Genomic DNA, 16,190 nt, shown 5'->3' with positions numbered 1-16,190 from the left:
TGGTCAAGGATCTTCTTCAGATCCTCTGCGATCAATGGGTTTATGTTCTGACTAGAATTGTCGGGAACATCCTTTACTTTTATTGTTTCTACAGGTGTAGAAGTGTCACGTGGAGGACTTGGAGGTGGAAATTGTGTGTCATGCATACTCTATTTTGTTTTTTGCTCTTCAATAGTTGCCATACCATCCTTTTGAGTTTCCTTCTCCATTGTATCATTTTCCTTTTCTTTTTCACCTTCACCTTCTTTTTCATTGTCATCTTCTTCTCCATTGTTTCTCCCCTCAAAGGGATCTTCCTCTCCTTTTATAGTTGTTAGGCCATAGATTAATTTCCATATTTGAGTGGACTTTTTAATAGCATCTTCAATCTTATTCTGAACAATACTAATTGCTCTATATTTGGGTGCAAATTTGCTCCCATGCTTCTTATTTGCCTTGGTTATTTTCCCTTTTGTGAGCTCAGGCATTACTCGAGCCAATGTTGACTTTCTTATTTCTTTCTCCATATTAAGGAAATAATGCCATTTGTTTTTTACAATAGAATATAACTCTTTGGGCATTGAATTGTCAAGTTCAAGTGGAGTGTTCTTGAACTTTGCCATCATGGTGTATATTGATTCTTCAACCATGTTTTGTTCTCCTCTACTCAACTTATTAAAGTCAATGCTTTTCAAGCCAAATAAGTCTACAATATCTCTAATATTATCACATATATTTTCTAAATATGACTTAGTGGTGTGACTTACCATTCTAAATTGGCTAGTGTCTTCTGATTCAGTCCTTTCCTCATTTGATTTAGGAGGTGCAACATATTTTCTTCTTAGCTTCTTCTTTGCTGGTCCTTGCTGCTCGGTAGCCTTCTTCTTCTCTTGCTCCTTAGCCTCCTTTGTTGTAGCTCTTGTACTTGCCCTTGTAGTAGGCTTAGCTGGGCTTGGCTTGGCTATCTTTTTGCCTTTGGGCTGAGCTGTAGGCTAGTTTTAAGCTTTTCTTTTCTTTGGCTCTAGCTTGGTAGGTGCTTCCTCAACTTGCTCTTCCTCCTCAGCACCTTCTTCCTATTCAACATCTTCACCCATGCCTTGTGTCAAGGAAAGTTTCCCTTGTCCCTTGTCTTCTTCTTCTTCTTCATCATCATCTTCTTCTTCTTCTACTTCAACTATTCCTTCACCAAATTTGGCCTTAAGCTTTTTGACCAATTTTTCCTTCTTCTTTAGGGTTGAATTAGTTTTCAACTCCATCTCTACCTTGGAATTTACAACATCAAAAGTGCCAAAGGGTTTTATACTTTTATCAATGCCTTTTGCAAGCAATGTTGTGATTGCTGTTGATGCCTCATCAATGTTAATTTCATATCCAAGTGGCCTTAGCCATCTCACCCTTGGTACTGCTGCTTGGATGTATGTATAATCAATGTCAACTAAGAAATAAATTTCATTAATGTGTTGATCTACTAGAGAAACTAGTATTCTGAGCCTTTTCTTCATAGACTTTTTAAAGTCTTCAAAATAGCTTGTCATTAAGGTTTCAAAATTGGCTCCCATCTGCTTTATACTTATTAACTTGTACTGCTATAGACCTATTTGTCTTCCAACTTATTTTACCAAAAGAAGGGAATTCATTCTGAACATAGAAAAATATACATATCAAAATTGATCCAAACTTACACTGAGCACTCTTGGATATCCTTATTGCTCCCAAATTCTCCATAATTTGTTGTAGTTGTAGTTCTGCTAGATCATATGTATGATCCTTCTTGACAAGTTCGTATCCCACATAAACTACAATGCATGGTACACTATTTAGTTAGCTTGACTAGTAGAACTTATGGGATACAACCCTAACAAAAAATTCTACAAGTGGATATCTGATTGTGTTAATTGTCATGCCCCTTTTGTTCCACTTTTTCCTAGTGTACTTCTCTATGGCTTCTTTTGAATCACTCCTCAGGGTCTTCAACCATTCTAGGGTTGGGTACCCTATTACCCTATGTATGATTCTCTTTGACAACTTGATAGGTACACCCTCCAAACATAGGCATCTGTCATGAATTCTACTTAGGACAATTATTATCCATTCCATCTTGAAAACTATAGAGAAATCTAGGGCACAGGTTAAGCCCTTCCTTTCAACAATCTAGAATTCCTCCTTTAATACCCCTTTCTCATAAAGTTTATCATAGGATTGCCAAATCTCCATGTCACCTATTGTGCCAAATTTACAATTATAACATTTTCTGACATCTTACACCATAACAACCTTAGGTGGAATAATGGACAGTAGGGTTGTTTTTGTAAGCCACTTCAAGAATTGGCCTAAAATCTAGTTGTTTGACTTCATTATTGACCAACTAAAGCTCAAAATATTCCTTGTCCTTGGGATTCCTAGAGCTAGATGCCATTTCCAAAAACTAGGGTTTCAAGTTATAAAAATTGTGTTACTACGTAGCTTGACATTTGAGTAAATACCTTAGATCAATGAGACAATTCTGAATCTTTGCTAGAATCTTTGCAAAAGCTTCAATCTCTGCTTGAAAATTATTTTTGTGCTCTTCTTTCTCTCACTCTGTGTTTGCGATGATGAGAAATGATCAAAAACTCGACCTTATACCCTTTATTACATAGCATTTAATGCTTAGTGCATATACAACTATCCACTCAGCTCCTTATGCAATTCTACTTTACTCAACGTCCATTGATTTTCCAACACTTGGCATCCACTAGAGTTTCCCTTACTTGACTTCAATAAGAATTTCCTTTTACTTGGAAACCACTACACACTCAGCTCCTACTAACTTTAGCAGACAACTCGACATACACTAAGATTTCACTCGGCATCTGAAGGCAACTTTCCTTACTTGGCAACAATGTGAAAACTTTGAAGATTTAACCTTGGATCTTTATTCATGCAAATCTATCCTTTTTAGTGCTAACTCATTCTATGAACTGATGTATGATAAAACATTTAAATATCAGTTCCACATACTTTCTTGCTTAGTTTGATGAAATATGACCACTTGACCCTTTAGGTGAAGTGATCCCTTCATTTGATGTGTTGCATCCATATTTCTTCTTCCATTTCTTATTCATCTCTCCTCTAATATGCTCAACATCTACCTTTCCTTTTCCCTTGTTTGAGTCTAAGTCAGGTGCCTTTGATCTTGTTGGATAGTGTTTTCTAATATGACCAGTCTTCAAACAACTAAAGCATATAGTTTGGCTCAACCATCTACTGTAGCTTCTACTGAAATGTGTTATTATGTAATTCTCAATGATGTCTCCATACTCTTGATAGTAGTGATAGCTATGTCTTGTGTTGTAATCCCAATTGGAGGAATTTTCATGGCTTCTTCCCTTGTTTGATGACCATGTGGGCTTGGATTTGCACTCAAAGGCTTTATGTCCAAACTTTTGACAATTGTAGCAATGCCTTTCAAATCTTGGTGCATGCATGGTCCTTGTCCTGCATTCATGTGCCTGATGACCTTTTTTGTTGCACTTATAACAATGGATCATATTCTTTGGCTTAGCATTCTGACTACCATTCTTGTTCCTACAAACATTAGCTATATGTCCTTTTTTACCACAATGATGACAAATGGGTTTTTATTTCTTACTTTGTCATTCCTTTGTTTAGCAATCTTGGATGACTCTCCTTCTTAACATGATCAATTCACCCCCTTCACTTCCTTCAAAATTCTCTAGCATTATCTCCTTGCATGCATTTTCTATTCACACACTTTGTCTCTCCTTGAATTGTAGGGCTTTGACCTCCTTAAAAATATTTTGTGACCTAGGGTTAGGTATGAATCTACGATTGAGATTCATCCATCTTTCTCACTCAAATCTTTCCATTTTTTTGATTGGTTGCATGTTGATTGCTTAGGGAATCAAATAGATTCGATCTTATCTTTTAATTCTTTAAGATTTATCCATATGTCAACTCAAAAATGGTTTATATCTTAGTTTGTGAAGGCACAAACTCTTATGCTAATTCTGTGTTACTCGACACTTACTGATTACTGATGCTCGACACATACTAATTTTTTTCTTGCTTGGCACTTGGACTTTGCTCGACATCTATTAGTCACTCGGTACTTGAAGCTTGCTTGGCATCTAAATGACTCGACACTTGTTGAATTTTTGGCTCGACACATATTGTAACTCGACATCTATATTATACTTGGCATCAACTTAGAAAATTCCTTAAGCGTATTGACACTCAATTGTCAAAACCAATTGGAGATCAACAATATCCCCCTTTGACACGAGTTTCAAAAACACTTAACTATGCATGATGAAACTAATTTCCTCGAGTATAATATACATTCTATTTGGCATATATACAAAACTTCAAAATTGTTCAAAATTTTGTGAAGGACTATATACCTCAAAATTTTGTATCTCCCCTTGAGTTGATGTGCCATAACCAAAATATCTTTGAATAGATTGATGTGCCTCAATTGATACTCCTTGTCTTCAATTCTAATACTCTTTATTTGATGTGTTCTGTTACGCCTTGTTTTTCTCTATTTGCTCTCCTCCTTTCTCTATTTATTACTCCCCCTTTCATTTTAGCTCCCCCTTTCACATGTTTTCCCTTGCAGTTTAAGTGTCCTTTTGGATTTACAAATTCTCCCCTTTTGCCTTTAATTTCCCCCCCTTTTTGACACTTATGTCAAAGGGTTTTAGACACTGACTGAGTATTTGGCCAAGAAGTTCTTGTTCAATTCCATTACAATTCTCAGAGCAACATCCTAGTTTTGTATTGCAACTTCTAGGGATTTAATTTGGATGGTCATCTCTACTACAAGGTAAACTAAGCCATCTAATGTAGAAAGATTGGGATCTTTCTTTATCACATTCTCTACATGGGCTAGTGTTAGGAAAATTGCAGGAAGCAGAAGAAAAATGCAAAGATTTTGTTGGATAATTGGAAGGAATGGGAAGAGGATTAGAGTATGTGGAACAAACCACATTATATGAAGGTAATGAGGAAGGTATGTAAGTAGGATGAACACTTGTGGGAAGTAAAAGGCTAGGAAGACCCACACTTGGAGGATTGAAGACTTGTGTATAAGTTGTCATGAAAAGTGCACATAATTAGGAACACTAGGAAGAGTAAGGGGAATTAGAATGGAGGCTTCAATGGTTGTGGAAGGAGTGTATCCTAACTCTTGAGCACATTCCATCAAAGGCTTAGCATGAGTATTAATAAGGTGAGATATGTCACACAAAATACAGATGCTATTGCCATGGTGCATGATAAGATTATTAATAGCCTCAATAGCAACAACACTATTGGGGTTTTGTTTCTCTTGCACAAGCCAATTTTCCAATTTTTCAAACTCAATAGAGAGATTCTCAACTTGGGAAGGGAGGGACTCTTAAGGTTTCATCCTCATCATGGGAAGAGTGAGAAGAGTTATGATCCATGGTAAGATTGAGATCTGGAGGAAAAATATTAGTGTCATCATGGGTCCTAGGAAGGAAAAATGAATCATGATCAAAAGAGCCCATGAGTCTATGGCTTCACCTAATGGAAATGCTATAGGTTGGACTTAATGTAATTTAGATCATAAAAGGGGAGGTCAAAAAAGGACACTCCAATGAGATCTAACCACACAAATATGAATGTAAGAAGGAACATAAAAAGAAAAGATCTAACCACACAAAAATTATAGCCAAATCTAACTCCAAAAGTAATAAGAAGGGGGAATGTGTTGGATTCACCAAAAGAAGGTAAACACCAAATGCAAAGAAGGAAATAAGGGAAACTAAAGGATCTAACTCCAAAATCCACAAGATGGGGGGACTCGTCAAGTTCACCAAATTTTTTAATGAAGGTAAACACTCAATAGAATGCAAAAGCCTAATTCTAATAAGAAAGGGCCATGAGTCAGGTTCACCAAAAATATTTTGGTGAAAAATGGAAGATGGAAAGGCCTCTACTTTTCATGAAAATAATTAAAATGTCAGATAGGGAGAAAGAGAATTTCCAAGAACAATCCCTTTTGAATTTAAATTAGATTAACAATGAAAAGTAGATGAAGGGATGTCAATACTAAATTGGAATTGTGAAAAGGAATGCAATGCACGAAAATACTTTTTTTTTTCATGTGTGATATTCGAATGTGATTATACAATTGAAATAATTAACTAAGTGAGATATGTAATGTAGATCTAAGTGCTAAATGAATGCAATCAACCTAATTAATATGTGTATTTATTCTTAAACTAAAATTTAAAATGAATGATAGAGTACTCACCTTAAAATATGAACTAAAAATTGTCTTTTTTCTCTAAAAAGTGTAGATCTGGGCTTGATTCTAAAATTTTGTCTATAGATCCCTGAATAAAATAGAAAAACCCATAAATAATTTTTCATGTTGAATCTCGAGGAATAGGTCAACCCAATTTTCTATGAAACCTCATGAGGAGTTATTTCCATATCTACAACCATAATTTTGCTAACTTTTTCCTATACACAATAGATATGGTTTTTATTTTTGGGTGGATGAGGACTTTCCTTGGTCAAGCCCTAGATTGAGGAATCAACCTTCAGGTTGAAATGTAAATGTATGAAAGGAAACACTATAAATGTAAGTATTCACCTTTCTCATAGAAAACCCTTGTCAATAAGGATTGGTGTTACTTGTGTATTTTAGATGTTGAATTCTCTATGTAGAATGAAGGATATCTCCACAACTACAATGGATCTACCAAAACATGTCATGTAGCCATGGATGTAAATGTGCATCAATGAAGAAAATAATGAATGCCTCAATATAGGTCTCCTCCCTTAATGGCCAACAAAATGCTAGATCTTGAAGAGGACATTCTCACAAAGGATCCTTAAAAATTTGAGTGCCTTGAATGCATGAATGAAATATTATTGCTTGAATTCCTTGAGTGCAAATGTGGAAGTATGGATATATGTTTGGTGTATCTAACAGAGGAGATAGGAAAATAAAGATCCCAAGCCTTCTTTTATACTAGTTTTTGGGTGAGAAAACAAGACAGGATAACTAGAGGTCAAAATAAAATAACTAAAAACCTCGAGACACCTCAGGCCCTGAGGCATCTTTCCCTCGGGGAAGAGGTCGACCAAGTGGACCTCTTCTTATGAATAGGTTGACTTAAGTCAACCTTTTCTAGCTTAGGTTGACTAGGTTGACCTATTACCAAAGAACCTAGGCCCAAAAAAATCCTACAAGGTCTCAAAGAGAGTGTAGACAAAATTGGGAAAAAAGAAAAGAAATAGGAGAATGGACATATTGAGCATAGATCCATCCATGGTGCATGAAGTTTCTATGGTATGGGTGCTAGAACATCTTAAATGATGGGTGCTTCCATTTTAAGTACTAAAACAATCCCAATCAACTAATGAAAAAGCCCTTAGTTGAAGATATATATATATATATATATATATATATATATATATATATATAAAAAGCTTTTACAAGAGCATAAATGATGACATAAGAAATACAAGAGAAACATCATTAATAACGTAGCTTCATGATCTATCTCTACTAGATGGAAGAAAAAAAAGAGAAGGGAGAGAGGTGTGATTACCTTTCCTAATAGAATGGCCACCCTACTGTGAGTCACATGAAGGGTTTCTTGTAAAATATGGTGTTGAATGGTCTAATGGGATGGTAACCCTCTAGTCAACTAACCAAAGTTCCATCCATAGATCAATGTCCTTTGTATCACCATGACATGGTCATGTAAAAATGTATTACGTATGTATGAGACTTAGCATGTTGTACTTGAATGTGTCATCTATATATGATATTTAGAAAATTTGTTTGTGTTACCCATATCTAAGATTTAGCATATATGTTTGCAATATGTTACCCATGCATAAGACTTAGCAATTTGTTATGTGTTACCCATAGACAAGATTTAGCATGTATCTAGATGTGTTACCCATAGATGGGATTTATCAAGTTTGTTTGTGTTACCCATATATGAGATTTAGCATATGTGCTTGTGTGTGTAAAAGGGAGATGAAGTAACAATGTATATATTTGAGAATTAAAAAACATACCAAGTTGTCTTCCCTAATTGATAATACTATGAATGTGTGTGAAAGATCCATATCAGTTTTTATGTTGTCATTGATGTCAAAGTCTTGGTTGGACATTATGCTAACTCAATAGAGTGACATATCATTTGATTGATGAAGATGATTTAAAGAAAGTATGTTGATGAGTTAGAGTATTATTAAGTATAGTATTCAATGGGCACTTGAATGAGTTGTACTATGATAATTTAATGTTGAAGTATTTGTATTCACCGAGGTATGCAAGATACACTGAGTAACAAGGTGAAATACAGGATATAGTATTCACCAAGTGACTACATTTTTCACCAAGTGCCTAGAAAAGTAAAGATGGAGTTCAATGTTAACCAAGTAATTTGAATGTTAACCAAGTGATGTATTATCTGAGTGAAATGTAATGTTCACCAAGTATGAGTTGGAAGACCAAGTTATGAAAGATGAGATCTTAGGCTGACTTATGATGAAATTAAAGAATTTTGAAGAAGTTGGAAGGCTAAAGTCAAAGTTAATTACAAGAACTATGATTGGAAAAAATACAATGAAGATCTGATGTAGGAGATTTAAGAAAGATAAGGATGAACACAAAGTTCAATAAAAGTTCTATTTTCTAAGTGACTAAATACATCAAATATGAGATCTACAATCATGATTAAACATAAAAATCTAGATAAATCTAGAAGTAGAGAATTTTCTATTTAAGGATATGTTCAAGCAAGTTTTTGGTTGGTGATTGCTATTGTTAAGTTGGTGATTTCTGCAAACTATTGGGAAGAAAAAAAGCAAGGTGAACTAAGCAGAGCATAAGTAAGATCAAATAGAGTTAGTGCAAAGTGAAAGTGTGAAGAAGTGAATAAACCACAAGGAGATCAGAGAAGGAACAAGACAGAGTAGAACAAAGATCTGAATAAGAAAAGTATTGCTAAAATCTAATAGATCATTTGACTATTACTGTCATACCATTGTTGTTGGAAATGATTGAAAAGAAATGAAGAGTAATGGAACTGGTAAAGAATGTTTTCAATCATTGTTTTGTCATTGATGTCAAACTTGCTACTTGCAAGAATGACAATTTCTTTAGTGGTCCAAATACTATAAGTTGGTTGATTGACAAGGAGGTGGCAATCAATAAGATGTAACTAGAGTACCTAGAGAAAGGTTGAAGTTATGATGTTGTAATGAAGTATAAGGGACAACTAAGCCATTGATGAAATAGTGTATTGATGACATGCTCTAAGACATAGAGGATAGATACACCAAGACATGTCAAATTTCAAGAGCCGAGCAAGTTAGTTAGTGCCGAATAGACTCTCAGTTGAAGCTGAGCAAAGTACAACTTAGTGTGTGCCGAGTGGTCTTCAGGTGTCAATTGAAGGTCAAGTGTCGAGTAGAAAAAAAGAAATAGGTGCCGAGCAAGATATAAGTACTGAGCAAGATATAAGTGCCGAGAAATATTGAAGTGCTAAGTAAATTTCAAAGAGTCAAGTTTCATAGAATTTCTTCAGGTGCCAAGCATTAGTAAAACAATAATGCTAAGTTGCTGCATTATTTTGAGAGTTGAAGATTTTCCAGATCTGAGCCAACAAGTTTGTTATATAGAATTCTGTGAATCAAATAGAAGATAAGAATGATGAGCTGGTGGCACAGAACTCTATGTAAAACATTTTTTAGATGAAGATGAGATATGGGACAGATACATTGTATCCTACCTAATCTATTGAAACCCTAAAGATGAAGAGGGATAATTGACCAGGAAAGGTATTCTAGATTTCTATTTAAGGAGTCATAAGGTCACGAAGCAAAGTGTGGTGGTCAAGCATGAAAGCATGAAGTGCTAAAGAAGGTGCTAAGGAGAAAGAAAACACAAAAACTCTATTTCGATAGATGACCACAAGGATGATTGCATTGGTATAATGAGCAAAAAGACTCAAGGAGACAAAGCTTGGAAGGAAGACAGGCTGTCAAGAGCCGTAGTGATTAAAGCCAAGCAAAGGATTGAATTGAAGTGTGATCTATAATCTGCAAGATATGTTGTAAGTTGTCTCAGATCAAAAGCCATTGTTGTTACTCTCTAGCAATTGTAACAATTAAGATAAATCTTATGGACTTAGGTTGGTTTAATAGCCATGTTATAAATCCTTTTATAGGGTGACATTCCAAGTAAATGTTCCAAAGTCCTTTAACCAGGCCCATTCCTAACAGTATGGTGAAATCCTCTAACAAGGTCACATTTAAAAATGTGTTGTAGCCTTTAACAAGGCAAGTCTTTAACAAGGTAGACCATCAGAAGTGGTTGAAATCAATTGCATAGTTATTTTGTGGGTATCACCCCCACTCCAGTTTTACCTTCTTATTCCTAGAGGGTTTTTGGGTTATCAAATTCTTAGTGCTATGGTGTGATACATGTTTACTTTTCATAGTTGTTTAAATGTTAAAATTACATGCATGATAGTTTCAATTATGTGCTATTAAAGATTTGTGGAAAAAGTGGCATTGGACCTTGAATAACTGATTCACCCCCCCTCTTAGTTATTCTAAAGAATTATAACAATTGGTATCAGAGCTTTGCTTCTGACTTAGTTTAAAGGGACTAGAAGCAAAAAAGATCAAAATGCCTAAGAGAGAAGTTCCTAAGCTCAACAAAGACAACTTTGTTGCATGGAAAAGCTTGATGAAGCTACATCTTGGATCCATTGGAGATTATGCCCAAATTTCAATTGTTACTGAACATGTTGATCCAATTGGTACTCTTACTGCAGAAGATTTGAAAAACAAACAGGAACACAATCAGACAATGCTGGAAATTTCTTTTGCACTCAACTATGTTGATTTCGATGATATCAAAGGATGTGATACTACATTCAAGATGTGGAAAGCCTTATCAGACATTTATGGAAGAGATTAGAATCTCCAAAGAGAAAAAAGAGAAAGCCTCAGAGGAAAGTTCGATGATATGAAAATGGAAGAAAGTGAAAATGTTGCTCAGTATGCTGCTAGAATAAAGGAAGTGGTAAGTGCAATAAGATGTTTGAATGGTCAATTAGATGATGATACTGTTAATAGTAAGTTTTTAAGAACCTTGCTCCCTATCTATGCTATTAGAGTATCAGCTATACAAGAGCTAAGATGTGTGCCAGGAAACAATCTAAGTTTTGAAGGTATAGTGGGTAGACTCACTACATTTGAGTTATCTAACTTTGATAATTAAAGACTTGAGAATGTTGAATCTACTTTCAAAGCCAAGCTATCATTGAAAGATGTTGATCAGGTGAAATCAAAGAAGGGAAGAAAGATGAAATATGTATCCAGTGACAGTAGCACTAATGAGGAAGATGTGGAACAATTGGAATCTTTACTAGCTAGAAGATTTCACAGAGGCAAAGGAAAATTCAAAGGTAAGCTGCCTATCATTTGTTTTAATTGCAATGAAGTAGGACATATTGCTGCAAGGTGTACACAGAAAAAGGAATACAAGGAAGGCAACAAATACAAAAATAGAAGAGAAGATGATAAGAGAGATTACAAAGACAAAGGCAAGAAGTGCTATATTGTTGAAGAAGATTCTGATGATAATGATGAAGTTGTTTATGTGGCCATGAAGGACCAATCTGATGAAGAAGAGCCTACAACACTGGTAACATGTATGAACAAGAATGACAGATGGATCATAGACAGCGGATGCTCACATCACATGATAGGAGACAAAAGTAAGTTTGTTAACTTTACTCAGTCTGATGGAAATAGTGTTAGATTTGGTAATGATGCTCCATGTCAAATCAAAGGAAAAGGTTCCATTAAGCTTACAGAGAAAATTTCATGTGATAATGCATACTATGTTGAAGGACTAAACTACAATTTGCTAAGTGTCTCATAGTTAGGCAATGTAGGGCGCAAAGTAGAATTTGGAAACAAAACTGCAAAAATCTATGATAATAATGGTAAATTGATAGGAAAAGGAGATCAAACAAGAAGTAATCTATTTTATCTTGATATGAAAAATACTTCTTGTCTTGTTGCAAAATTTGATGATGTGTGGTTATGGCATAGAAGGCTATGTCATGTCAACTTTGATAATCTGATCAATATCAGTAAAATGAAGAAAGTCAGAGGTTTACCTAAACTGAAGAAACCTAACAATATCATGTGCAAACAATGTCAGCTAGGGAAGATGACCAAATCAAGTTTCAAGAGTAAAAACTATACATCTAAAGAAGTACTTGAGTTAGTCCATACTGACTTATGTGGTCCAATAGAAGTAAAACACTACAAAGGAGATAAATATATAATGTTGTTTGTTGATGATTATTCCAAGATGATGACTGTTATGTTCTTAAAGCAAAAATTTGATGCTTTTCAAATGTTTAAGTGGTATGTGGCTAGAGTTGAAAAAGAAACAAGAAAGAGTTTGAAATGCCTGAGATTAGATAGAGGTGGTGAATTCACATCAAATGAATTTGAGATATTTTGCGAAGACAAAGGAATCAAGAGACAAACATTAGCTCCTAGAACTCCCCCATAGAATGGAAAATATGAGAGAAGAAATAGATCTGTGTGACTATGCCAAAACATTAATGATGGAAAAGACTGTTGCTCTGAAATATTGGAGAGAAGTTGTAAGTGTGGCCGTTCATACACTAAACTGAGTACAAGTCAAGAAAGGCACAAGTGCAACACCTTTTGAATTATGGTATGGTCACTCACCCAATGTAAAGCATTTCAAAGTATTTGGTTGCAAATGCTTTATCTTTAAAGATGCTAGAAATGAAAAATTTGATGCAAAAAGTGATGAAGGTATATTCCTTGGTTACTCCACCAGAAGTAAAGTGTACAAGTGTTTAAATACTAACACTAAAAAAATTGTGGAAAGTGCAAATGTAAACTTTGATGAGCATGTAGATGTCCAAGTTTAAAAGTCGAAGAGAATGGATGACTACAGAACCTTTGTGTATTCTTATGAAGGAATGCCTATTGACAAAGAAATTATCAATCAAATTGGGATTCAACAACAAGTTTCAATCTCAGCCAAGTCACAACCAGTGAATGCCGAGCTGCATTCAGAAGCCGAGTTGTAGAATGAAGGAAATGCTCATTCTGACTTTGAAGTCAGTACACATTATAGAGATGTAGAACTACCTAACAACGAAGTGCATAGTGATCCTGAATCTGAAAGATCAAACATGGAAACAAGGACAGAACCAAGATTGTCCAAATATGTGAAGAGACATCACCCTGCTGAACAAATAATTGGTGACAAAGATGCAAGACCAATGATAAGGAATAGACTAAGAAATGAATCATGTCTGTTAAGAAAATTTGAACCTAAGATAGTGTATGATGCATTACAAGATGGTGACTGGTATAAAGCTATGGAAGAAGAAATTGATCAAATAAAGAAGAACAAAACTTGGAGTTTAGTTCCTAGACCAGTTGACAAGAATGTGATTGGCACCAAGTGGGTATTCAGAAACAAGCTAGATGAGAATGGAGAGATTACTAAAAACAAAGGCATTCTAGTTTGTAAGGGTTATGCTCAAGAAGAAGGATTAGACTATGGGGAAACATTTGCCCCTGTTGCAATAATGGAAAGAGTAAGAACTTTACTTGCATATGCTGCATATAAAGGTTTTAAAGTCTATCAGATGGATGTAAAGTCTGCTTTTCTGAATGGTATATTGGAAGAGGAAGTCTATATTGAACAACTAGAGGGATTTGTTGATGAAAAAAACAAGGATATGGTTTGTAAACTACATAAAGTACTCTATGGTCTGAAACAAGCACCTAGAGCATGGTATGAGAGACTTCACAAGTATCTAGTGCAAATAGGATTTGAAAGAATTGATGATAACAGTAACATGTACATCAAATTAGAAGAAGGTAAGGATATTATTGTATCTGAAATCTTTGTGGATGACATAGTGTTTGGAGGAAAGGAAGTGCTTTGCAAAAGTTTTGTTGACAAAATGAAACATGAGTTTGAGATGTCTATGTTTGGAGAAATCAAATTTTTTGTTGGTTTGCAAGTACATCAACTTAAACATGGTATATTTATGATACAATAGAAGTACATCAAAGAGATACTTTAAACGTTTGGATTAGAAGACTCCAAACTAGTCAGCACACCAATGGCAACAGGACATAAGCTATCCAAAAATGATGTATCAGCTGAAGTTAATCAAAAAATGTACAGATCCATGATTGGAAAACTACAATATGTTGTACATAGCAGACCAGACATAGCATTAGCAGTTGGAATAGTGGCTAGATTCTCTGCTAATCCTAAAGAAAATCATCTCATAGCAGTAAAAAGAATAATGAGGTATCTCAAAGGAACTTATGACTTTGGCCTATATTATAAAAAGAATGAAAAGTTTGAGCTCAATGCATACATAGATGTAGATTGGCGAGGTAACATTGATGATAGAAAGAGCACAAGTGGAGGAGCACTATTTTTAGGAAAAAGACTAGTTACTTGGACTAGCAAGAAGCAAACATGCACATCTCAGTCCACTACAGAATCATAATATATGGCAGTAGCAGTCAATTGCACAAATATTATGTGGCTCATACATCTATTGAAAAGAATGAAAGAAGAGGTAACCAAACCTGTGACATTGTACTGTGATAATACAAGTGCTATAAACATATCCAAGAATCCAGTAATGCATGCAAAAACCAAGCATATTGCAATCAAATATCACTATGTCAGAGAATTGGTAGAAGACAAACAAGTGAAGATGGAGTACATTCACACAAAGGAACAAAATGCATATATCTTCACTAAACCATTGCCCAAGGATGCTTATGAATATCTTAGAGGCAAGTTGGGGGTAATGCTCCTAACTCAAGTAATTTAAAGCAAGGAAGGTGCCCTGCATCAATAGGAACAAATCAATGAAATATCAGAAGAATGATGCAGAGGATGACAGTAGGGGCTAGAACTCCAAATCAGTCACAAGCATGGTGACAAAGGGAGAAAACATGAGATGCAAACCTTATATGTCGCATGTTAAAGATGTTACATCTTTGGCATTTACGTCAAAGAGGGAGATATATGCAGAAAACTAATCAATACAAAGTAAGAAGGAGATGCTCATGAGGGAGATATATATGAAAGAGGGAGAATTATGAGAAACTGAAAGGTAAAGATATGGAGATATATGAGAAGGAGATATATGAAATCAGTAGTAAAGGATGCAACAGTGAAGAAGGAAGCAGAATACAACAAGAAACGAATATGATTTTGGTGGTAACTAAGTTGATCAAGTGATTATTTTGGTTTTCCATCAATGCCAAAGAGGGAGATTGTTGGAAATGATTGAAAAGCAATGAAGAGTAATGGAACTGGTAAAGAATGTTTTCAATCATTTTTTTTCATTGATGTCAAACTTGCTACTTGTAGGAATGACAATTGCTTTAGTGGTCCAAATACTATAAGTTGGTTGATTGACAAGGAGGTGGCAATCAATACGATGTAACTAGAGTACCTAGAGAAAGGTTGAAGTTATGAGGATGTAATGAAGTATAAGGGACAACTAAGCCATTGATGAAATAGTGTATTGATGACATATTCTAAGACACAGAGGATGGATACACTAAGATATGTCAAATTTCAAGAGCCGAGCAAGTTAGTTAGTGCCGAATAGACTCTTAGTTGAAGCCGAGCAAAGTACAACTTAGTGTGTGCCGATGGTCTTCAGGTGTTGAGTAGCAGAAAAGAAATATGTTCCAAGCAAGATATAAGTACCGAGCAAGATATAAGTGCCAAGCGATATTGAAGTGTTGAGTAAATTTCAATAAGTTGAGTTTCAAAGAATTTCTTCAGGTGTCGAGCATCAGTGAAACAATAATGTCGAGTTGTTGCATTATTTTGAGAGTCAAAGATTCGCTAGATCTGAGCCGACAAGGTTGTTATATAGAATGTTGTGAATCAAATAGAAGATAAGAATGATGAGCTGGTGGCACAAAACTCTATGTAAAATATTTTCTAGATGAAGATGAGATATGGGACAGATACATTGTATCCTACCTAATCTATTGAAACCCTAAAGATGAAGCGGGAGAATCGAGTGGGAAAGGTATTCCAAATTTCTATTTAAGGAGTCATAAGGTCACGAAGCAAAGTGTGGTGG

The sequence above is a fragment of the Cupressus sempervirens genome, chromosome 3 (genome assembly GCF_028749045.1).
Source record: "Cupressus sempervirens isolate cs-2001-9-10 chromosome 3, ASM2874904v1, whole genome shotgun sequence".
Lineage (NCBI taxonomy): Eukaryota > Viridiplantae > Streptophyta > Pinopsida > Cupressales > Cupressaceae > Cupressus > Cupressus sempervirens.
The sequence above is the reverse complement of the archived record's forward strand: the minus strand, read 5'-3'. Positions refer to the sequence as shown.